This window comes from Otolemur garnettii, unplaced genomic scaffold, assembly GCF_000181295.1.
Source record: "Otolemur garnettii isolate 467f Iridium unplaced genomic scaffold, OtoGar3 scaffold00012, whole genome shotgun sequence".
Classification (NCBI taxonomy): domain Eukaryota; kingdom Metazoa; phylum Chordata; class Mammalia; order Primates; family Galagidae; genus Otolemur; species Otolemur garnettii.
Window position 1 is genome coordinate 28,695,031 of NW_003852407.1, and position 10,557 is coordinate 28,705,587.

The window sequence follows — 10,557 nt, forward strand, 5'->3', positions numbered from 1 at the left end:
AGAGCACCGAGTTTTTGCCTTTATAGAAAGTAAGCCATGATTATCTAACAAAATGTGATCTCAAGCCCTGGGAGAAAGGAGGCTGGGACTCAGAATTCAGACCAATTAACAAGGTGCTCCCCTTCCCCAAAAGAAAAAACTGGCACGATGGTTACTTATTTATATAACATGAAGCTCTCATAACACTCCCTAGTAATTACAGCTCAGAGCTGTCTGGTTCCATGGAAGGTCAGGAAACCTCCAGAGAAGTCATTATGGGATTAATTAATTGCTTTCAAAAAGCCCCGTTGGCTTCCTATAGTTGACATTATTCCTGAGAACCGTAATGCCTGTTTGAGGAGCCAAAACCGCCTGAACTTACAGTCATGTTAGCTTACTAGTGACAAACCCACAAGTTGCTGGACAACCTGTGAGTGCAGACAAACTGAGACCCTGAAGAATAGTCAAGGGTGAGTTGAGGAGACATTTAACATCGGCCCTGGACGTGGACAGAGCTGCCTCTTCTGTTTTAAAATGCAGGTGTCTAGATAGTTCTTTTTAAAACATATGTGGATTGCTATGCTCCAAGAATAGGAGTGAAAGATTTGAATAGGATGCCCCCAGGATAGTTATGTTTGCTGAAGACACAGCTGAAAATTCTAAGTTTCAACTCTCATTAATTTGTCTAAGGGCCAATTCTCATTCTGGAGACTGTTACCATCCTTCTGGAAAATGCTGCCAGCCTCGGGAACTGCAGTGTTAAAGATCCTCCTTGTAAGGGAATGTTTGATGAACTGTGAAACCATCACAAAAAGCCCTTCATATGGCTTCAGTTACTCTGCGGGCCCAACTATGCCTCAGTCACACAAGACACGCCTTGCTCATCTTTGCAGGTGCCACGGGCAGCCTATGATACTGACAGGATGCCTTTTCTTCCATCACGGTGCTTTAAAAGCAAACAAAAAGCAAAAGCACCCCCAAATTTTCTTTTTGCCATGGAGAATCTAATTGTATTTCTCTTCTTAGAGAGCACTGGATCGGAGGCACTTTTGAAAATGTGTCCGTGGCATCTGGAAGTTCCCTGCCTACCTCCCACACTTAAAGTTCTAAAGTTTGAGAGAAGACATCATTTCTAGTTTGATGTATCTCCCAAACTGAGAACTCTATGCAAGGGAGTGTGTGCCGTATTTCACTCCGCAGTGGAGTCACAGTTTTTTCTCAGACGTGGTTTTAGCAAAAAGTAAATTGTATTTCCAGGATCGCTGCCAAGCACAATATAAATAAGGATGACCAAAACAGCAAAATGCAAGTGAACCAGAAGTGATGATGTTTCATAAGGAAATCCCATAAATGTTCTAAATATGCTTTGGTTTTACTTAAAGATTAATTAATTAAACCAGGTTGGCCAAACCCCCACGTAAAGAAGCGTGCCTACAGAAGAGAATTCAATAGAAATCTGATAGGAATACAAATTCCTTAATGCTTCTTAAAGCAACAGATGAGTTGCATCTCAACAATCAATGATTCTGAAAATGGAGCTCAAAAGAGAGTCTATTTTTTCTTCTTCTTTTTATTATTATTATTATTATTATTATTTTGGTATTGGCTAAATACTGACAATTTCCCAGTATCTCTAAGTTACTCCATTATTTCTGAATTGTAACAATTTCTAGCAAATCATCATTGTATCAGCATCAAATCCTTCATAAAGTGTAGGTATGAATCTGCCTCCGGAGTATCCTGAGCAGAGGAGGGTGAGGAGGGGAAGAAGATAACTACTCTTTATTTCACTCAAGAACTTGACTGCTGCGTGATTTTCTCACAACACCACTCTGAGACATCTCTGTTTATAGGTAAAGAAATTAAAGATCTGAGGAGTACATTATTCAGGTTCAAAAATATTGTAGGTTTGGGGAGTGAAAGGGAGAGAAATTGGGGCTTCTGAGGAGGATGGCTGCTCTGTGCATCACGTTATCCAAGAACTTCAGGCGAAGGGATCAGCTCCTCTGAACCTGCTTTAGCCCCCAGGGTGTGTTCTTCTGACAGCAGTGCCGCTGAGGAAGAAGCCCTGGCCCCGGACGTACAAGCATTGCATCCTTCCCTCACTTGCCAGACCGAGGGAGAAAAGATTGTCAGCAGTACCATATACTGTGACAACACTGCATCAAAATTACTCTTTTTCACTTTTCTCTACTGAGGTAGAATTCATGTAACATAAAATTCATCATTTGAATTCATCATTTGAATTCACAGTGCTGTGCAACTAGCACTCTCTTTGACTTCTTCAGAATATGTCAAAGAAAGTCTGTTTGGGACTGATATATCCTTAATAACTCCCTAATATTTGATAATCTTCCCTAACTTAAAAAAAAAAAAGAAAGAAGGGAGAAAAGAGAGAAGGAGGGAAGGAAGGAAGGAAGGAAAAAGAAAGCTTAGAACAGCACTTCTCAACCTGTGGGTCGCAATCCCTTTGTAACAATGAAAATACGTTGCAGCATTAGGAAGGCTGAGAGTCACTGGGCGTTAGGAAGGTTACGAGCCACTGGCTTAGGGGCTTCGGCAAACAAGCACACAACTAGAATTTGATAAACTTGGTTTGGGTGGTTTCTTTAGTGCATTTATTGTTTTTATTTGACCCAAATTTATATAACATCTATGTAGTAATAAACTTTCCTTCTTAAATAAATATTTATGTCAAATGATCAGTTGATTCAAAATAGTTGATTGAGATAATAGCATGACTGATACACAGACAAAGCCAAAAAATTACAAAGGAAGTATACCCACGGCAAAGTTTCAGAACCTCCCTGCTGCTGGTAGGACAGGAAGTTATGGGAGGTTGTGTGGTAAACATTTAGCAGGAGGAGAGGGGGAAGAATGAAATAACCAGTTAGGACAGCGCAGGGATGATGAGCTAGGACCTGGGAAGGCAGAGTTGAATAATTAATTCTAGAATGAGGGCTAGTCCCCTGTCTCCTTTCCTATTGAACGTTCCCTGGCTCATCCTGCCTTCCATAGTGGCTTAGGAAGGCTTAGAGACAAACTCCATGTCAGAGCGGTAGGAGATCCAGTTGCATACTGGACATGAAAACCAAGGGCAGACAACCACGAAGGCTGTTCCCAGAAAGGACAAGCCAGAAGGAAGCTTGGAGTTGGCAGGGATTGCTGACGGCCACAGCTAACGACTGTAATACAAGGAAACATCCATCTCCCAAAACTAGTGAGGAAGGAGGTAGAGAAGAGAAGTGAGGCCACAGGCTTGAGAGGTGATTTATAAACACAGGCTTGTCCTTTTGCCCTCTGGCTTTCAGACGAAGCCTCGCAGTTAGAGCCCGGGGTGGGAGTGGGCATGTGTAATGAGTTGTCTTCCCGCCGCTAGATCTGCTCACAGGCCCATTTGTGCAGGAAATGGACTGCGTGCCTCAGAAGTGAGGCTCTGCCGCTGGAAGGTCCTTCCCCGCCTACAAATCTGTTTCTAATGATTCACCATTTGTAAATGGAACTCCCATCCCAGGCTCTTCATTAGTAAGAGGTTATCAAGAAGAAAAATGGGGCACCCATCTGGAGATAAAAATCCCTGATGCCTAACAGATTGTCAGGAAGATTTCCAGCCCACTGGATTTGAAAACAATGCGTGCACACGTGCGCACACACGTACAGAGCTAGGCTTAGCCGGGACAGTCATTCATTCCAGGTATCCAGTGTATTTACTATTTACTACCTGAAAGACAAAGTGTTTCCTTTCAAAATGCAATATATGTGAGAGAAAACAAAGCCATCTTTCCTGTACAAACCGGCATAGCACAGTATGATGCAAAGCTTTCCCCTAACACTCTGGAGTATGAGGTATTGATGGTAGAAGTTGCGTTCCCCACCCGTCACTGCCCCTCTGTTGTCCTCCCTGCAATTCTTGTCTCCAGAGCTGTTCTTTGTCCCTGTGTCCACTCCTCCACCTCTGTGCTCACTCCTCCCTGGCTTCCGCCCCACCCCACCCCCACTGCACTGAAACCTGCCCTGACAAGGTCACCAGCAAGTTCACATCAGCAAACCCAACAGTTACTTCATCCAGGTCTTCATCTTTCTTTTTTGTCTTAATACATTTTTTGTCATGCAACCTCCCAAATCAGAATAGATTCAGAGCGACCCTTGGTTCCTATCTGTCCTGATTCCTGGCAGCATTTGACACAGCTAAACTCTGGCATAAGACACTGTCTCGTCTTGACTTCTGTAACACCAAACTCTCCTGATCTTCACCCTCTTTCGCAGGCCCCTCCTCCTCAATCTTCTTCCATTCTGTGCCACTCAGAAAGGTAGGAGAGCCCCAGGGCCAGACCTCAGCTCTTCTCACTTCTCTGTATTCGGTCTTTCCTGGGTGAAGGACCCCATCCCACCCTAAGGGATGAAACACCATCCTAGGCTGAGACTCCAAATTTATATCCTCTGAGTTCTGGACTCAGACATCCACCCATGTGGTATCTCTAACTGTAGGGCCAGTAGGCATTTCAAACTTAACTGGTCTTGAGCAGAACTTTGATCGCTCCTCCTACATTTCTTCTCTTGGCTTCCCCTTCTCAGTAAGGCAACAACATCCAGCAGCAGAAACAAAACCATCACATCTGCCTAGACTGTTGCCTTCTAGCTAGTCTTCCTGTTCTATTCAAACTCTTCCTCTACTCAAACTCTTCAAGGGCTTCCCACATCAAAATAAAACCCAAATCCTAATCCTAGCCTCTGATCTCCCCCCCCCCCACGGCCTCACCCCACGGCCTCCTCTCCTCCCCATCCTGCTGCTCTTCCGACCTGCCACATGGGCTTCTACCTCCTGGCCTCTGCACATGCTGTTCCCTCTTCCAGGGCACCTTGTCCCAGACAGCAGTGTGGCTGACTTCCTCACCTCTCAGCTCAATAGTGCCCCATCAAGGATGATGCCCCGATTCTCTTATCTAACACTAGCCATCTGTGCGTCTCTCTATCCTCTTACACTGCTTTACTTCACTTCCAAGCCCTAGGGCTCCCTGGTATAATATGTTGTTTATTATCTGTTTTTCTCCATGATCCCATAAGGTCTCAAGAGCAGGGGCCTGATCTGCCTCACTCACTGCTCTATCCTCAGAGCCCAGAAAAGTGCCTGGCCCATAGTAGACGTTAAATCAATATTTTTTAACAGGCTCAGCACCTGTGGCTCATGTGGCTAAGATGCCAGCCACATACACCTAAGCTGGCACGTTTGAATCCAATCCAGGCCCACCAAACAACAAGGATGGATGCAACCAAAAAATAGCCGGCACCTGTAGTCCCAGCTACTTGGTAGGTGGAAGCAGAAGAATCGCTTGAGCCCAAGCATTGGAGGTTGCTATGAGCTGTGATGCCACAGCACTCTACCCAGGGTGACAGCTTGAGCCTCTATCTCAAAAAAAATTGTTGAACAAATTAACAAATCCCTTTTCTTCTTTTCCCCACTGGTCATGTTCAATCCATCTGAAAAATCATCCTTTAGTCTCCATCATGAATCTGTCCAGCTCTGTCCTAGTTGAAGCCACCTTCCTCTGTTGCCAGATCCGCTGCTCAATCCCCTGACTGGTCTCCCTGTTTTCTCTCTAAAACCCAGATTCCAAACAGCAGCCAGTGATTGAACATGCAAATCAGGCCCCTCCCCTAAAACCCACCAAGGGTTCCCAATGCTCTTTGTTTTTTTGTTCTTTTTTAAATTGTTTTTAATGAAATCATAAGTGTGTACATTGATGCATTTATGAGTTTCAGCCTACTGATTTGGTATACAATGTGAAGTGCTTACATTGAACTAAGTAACACATCCATCACAACTATACTCAATGCTCTTTGAATCAAGTGTGGACTTTGAACTCCAGAGCAAAGCCCCGTGCATGGTCTAGACCCAAGGACCTTTCCTGCCTCTCAATCTCTCCTCCTGGCTCCTGAAGCCTCAGCCACTCTTCTTCCTCATGTGCCCTGAACAAACCAGGATTTTTCCTGCCTCAGTCACTTCACACATGCTGTGCCTTCTGCACAGACAGCTCTCCTCGAGACAGGCAGGCGACAGGGGCCTGTGCAAGTTCCAATGAAATGTCACCTCCTCAAAAAGAGACTCTCCCTGCCCGCCATCTAGATTAGATCCCACCCCACCATTCTCCTTTAAGGTTACTGTACCTTATTTTCTTCATAGCACTTGTAGGCAAACTATTTTTTCTTAATTTAAGATTAACATAAGGGTACCTATGATTAGGTTACATTGTGTGTTAGGTGAAGTCCAAGTTGTAGTTGAGCCCTTCACCCAGGTGGTATGCTGTATACCCCTGCATTGTACCTGGTGGGTGAGAGCTCTCCATACCCTTCCCTTCTCTCTGTCCCCCTTCTTGAACTTAATTGTGCTTTTCTCTCATTGGACCGGCAGTGAGTTCCGCTAGTTTGAATCCACTAGTTTCATACAAGTATTGAGTCTATGGCATGTGTGCATTTCTGTTCTTGTGATATTTTACTTAGAAGTATTTCTCCAGATCCTCCCAGGTAAATATAAAAGATGTGAAGTCTCCACCTTTCTTTACAGCTGGATAGTATTCCATGGTATACATATACCATAGTTTATTAATCCATTCACGGGTTGATGGGCACTGGGTTGTTTCCACATCTTGGTGATTGTGAATTGAGCTACAATAAACATTCAAGTGCAAATTAGACAACCTGTTTATTCACATGGGTATTTTTCAAATTTGCCATCCTCAGTAAGATATTCTGCCTTATTCTCCATATATACATACACTACCAGTTCAATATATAAATAGGGCATTATTATCTGAACATAGGTAGTTATTCATCAACTATTTATTAAAGTGAATTAAATTTGGTAGCTTTTAAAATTTTGGGGGGCAAGTAATTTTTGTTTCTGTTTTTCTTTTTTAATTTTTTCTTTATTAGTTTTAGAAAGAAAGATTTGCTATGTTGCCCAGCCTGGCCTCAAACTCCTGGGCTAAAGAGATCCTCCCTCCTGAGCCTCCCAAGGAACTGGGATTACAGGCACACACCGCTATATCTGGCTGATGTGTATTTTTTTTTTTTCTGAGCCAGAGTCTCACCCTGTTGTACAGGCTACAGTGCTGTGGCATCAGCTCAGCTCACAGCAACCTCAAACCCCTGGGCTCAAGTGATCCTCCTGCCTTGGCCTCCTGAGTAGCTGGAACTACAGGAGCCTACCGCACTTCCTGGCTAGGTTTTCTATTTTTAATGGAGATGTGGGTCTTGCTCCTGCTCAGGCTGGTCTCAAACTCCTGAGCTCAAGTGATCCTCCTACCTCAAACTCCCAGAGTGCTAGGATTATAGGCTTGAGCCACTGCACCCGGCCCAATTATTATTTTTAAATAAAACTATTCCAAATTTTGAAATAAATTAAAGTTACCACTATTTATGTTAGGCTAGCTAATAATGATAGCAAATAACAGCAGAAACTCAGAACTGTAAACCAAAAAACTATATTTTGCATTCACTTCACTCACTGCAAGGAGTTACCTGGGCCGCACCCCACACTGTGATTCCAGGATACAAGTTCCTCCCATCTGCAGCTCTACCACGCCCTACCTTCAAATCTCCCACTGTCCAGTAGGCACATGAAGAGAGAGCAAGCTAAAGATCGCCATGGAGATGGGACCTGGAAGTGGAAGACAACACTTTTACCCATGACATTGATGGGGACTAATCAAATGGCTCCAGCTTAACTGCAAGAGAGGCTGGGGCTGCTCAGGAAGAGGAATCAGGCCTGGTGAGCATCTCTGCAGTCTCTGCCACACCCCTTATGTTCTGCACAGAGCACCATGACTTCCAGGGGATTGCCTCATGAGCAAGTGTGATGGTTGCCTTTTAGGTACTTGGAGTTTCAGAAAGTGATGAATCAAACTCAGCAGCTAGAGAAAACCAAAAAGTAGTGGGTCCTGGCTCTTGCAGAGCAGATGAATATGAAACCCTGCCAGAACAGTCCTAACCCCCACAGTATCTGTATGGTGTTCAGCATTCTTGGGAATACAATATTTGGGCCCTAATTCTAGCCATACCCCAGCCCAAACTTAACAGTCATCAACAGCTACCTTGAACCTCTAAGTTTCACAGCTTGGTTTTTGCTAAGACAAGGAGCTGTTAAGAGCCACAGTTTTAAGTTTTTACTGGTGATTTCTCCCTTTTAACTCTTTTTGGAGTTATTTTTATTTGGCTATATGTAATCTTGTTCATTGTCATGGGAAACCAGCCCACATGAATCAGTTTTCAATAGCTCATCCAGGGTGGGAACAAATTCAAACAGACAGTTGTAACCGTATTCTAGAAGGACAGATCTAAATATTTTCACATTTGCTATAAATCAAATTCAGTAGGGGCAAGCCACAGATTCCAATAAGGAAGTTTTCACTTTCCCCTCTCCCTCCTTGGTTTAATTCATTCACCCTGGTCTTAGTCTGTGACCCACATCTCATAATTATTTCACTTAAATAATTAAATGGAAATTATAAGGTCATCAAGATGAGAAGCAAAGGTACGTTTCAGAACAGTATGGAATTATAGTAATAAAATGGCCCAATCCAAACCCCATTCCCATCTCAAAAACAAGTGTGAGGCATTAGGGCAAAATACATGAAATAATATGTTGACTTTTACAGAGTTCTCACTCATTGATGTGGTCAATAAAAACTAAATGCCAAATTATATCCAGCCAGACATATGAAAGAATAGAAATTAGATAATAAAATAGTTGAGGGGAGAAGGGTATGCACAAGTGGAACAACTCTCTAACAACCTTAATGCAATCTTCAATTTGTTTGAAGTAATCTGACCTTAGTCAGAAATATTACCTGCAAAAGAGAGATTAGTGTGGAATGGGCTGAGAAGAGCGAGTCTTCAGGATGGGAAAGGAAGGGCATTTCCGTGGGCTGGGGGAGAGGAGGAGACATTCTCCAGGGACAGTAGAGCACACGCAAAGACATGAAGATGAAGATGTAAATAAATTGGAAAAGAGGAAAATGCACAGAAAACCGTACGGCTGAAGTCAGGCATGCATCGTGGGGTGCTCTGTGAAAGAGACTTGGAAGGTGTGATCCGTTGAGCAAGGTTCATTGTTACCGGGCTAAGGAGTCCAGACTTGAAGCAATCAGAAATAAGGAAATTGTGTAGGGTCTTAATCAGGAGAGAGAGATGATGAAAGCACCGATGAATCTGGCAGCAGTCTCGAGGGTAAATTGAAAGTGAGGATACCAGTAAAGAGGCTGTTGCAGAAATTTATATGGAACTTGATAGGGACTTGGCTCTGAGAATTGACAGCTGAAACTGAGATCCAGGGACAAATCCAAGAGACTCTGCAGACAAAGGAAAGATGCATGTGAACGACTGAACTTGGATGCAAAGAGTGCAGGAGAGAAACCCGGAAAGGAAGCCCTGGGGACCCCATAGTGGTGGTGGCCCTGAAGACAGCAGGAATGTAGCAAGTATCTGACACATTTTTTCGGGTTAAATTTTGTAACATACATTACCGAGTTAGTCATACACCCAATATTTGTTTTTAATTTCTAATTCTAAGACACATGGTTAAAATTAAGGTTAATATTCTTGTTGGCTTTAGTTTCATATAACTTTGAAATTTACAAGGTTGGGGGTGGATTGAGAATACACATCAAAATATTATACAGTTGCCAGGTCATGTTTTAATCTTTCACAGAATAGCTGAACAGTGCTACATGTAATCAAAACATATTTTACTAGGAGAGGCAAACAGAGCTCAAAATCAAATGGCTCTTGGATAAAGATTGCTGGTATAAGACAGTTCATTGATCTTTCAAATATCATGGGAATTTTTTTACCTGACGTTTTTCTTTCCTTTCTTAGAGTTACTCTCGTAGCAAATAGAAAGAGGTCCAACTGATGTCAAAAGTCAGAGAAAAATAGACACTCAACCCAAAGTAAGATAGACACCCCCCAGGAAATATGTTTTTTAAAAACCTGGTGAAAAGCAAAGCATGCAAATTTCAGGAAGAGAGAAATGTCTGTATGTGAAATGAATGTAAACATGAAGCTCTGCCAGGAGCAAATGGGAAAGGCAAAAGAATGAGCAAAGCACCCCACCCACCAGCAGAGCATTTAGAAGAAATTTGTGGTAAATAGAAGCAAACTGGAGATCCCCAAGTTAGAACTGTACCAGTTAGCACAAAATCGAATTAAATCACTTAGCAGAAAGGCGTTAGCCCTTTACAGTGTCAAAAGTACAACCTTTTCTCTGATTCTTGAGCTTCCAGTTTACTAGGCAAGTGCAGCCCTCCAATGCCCGAGCAGAAGTGGCAGCACTTTGTCATAATGCAGGGGAGGGTAGGAACGAGCCAAGGGGACCGTGAGTGAGCCCTTCGTTAGAAGGCTTGGGTTTAGATTCCCTGCCATGGCGTTCTCAAAGGCAAGACTAGATAATTAAAGAGTTCCCCAAAATGAGATGCATAGATGGGATTATAGAAGGAGGAAGTTGGGGACTGATTTGGAATTAAAGTATGTTTCAGAGATTTCTTTTTTTTTTTTTTTGAGACAGAGCCTCAAGCTGTCCCC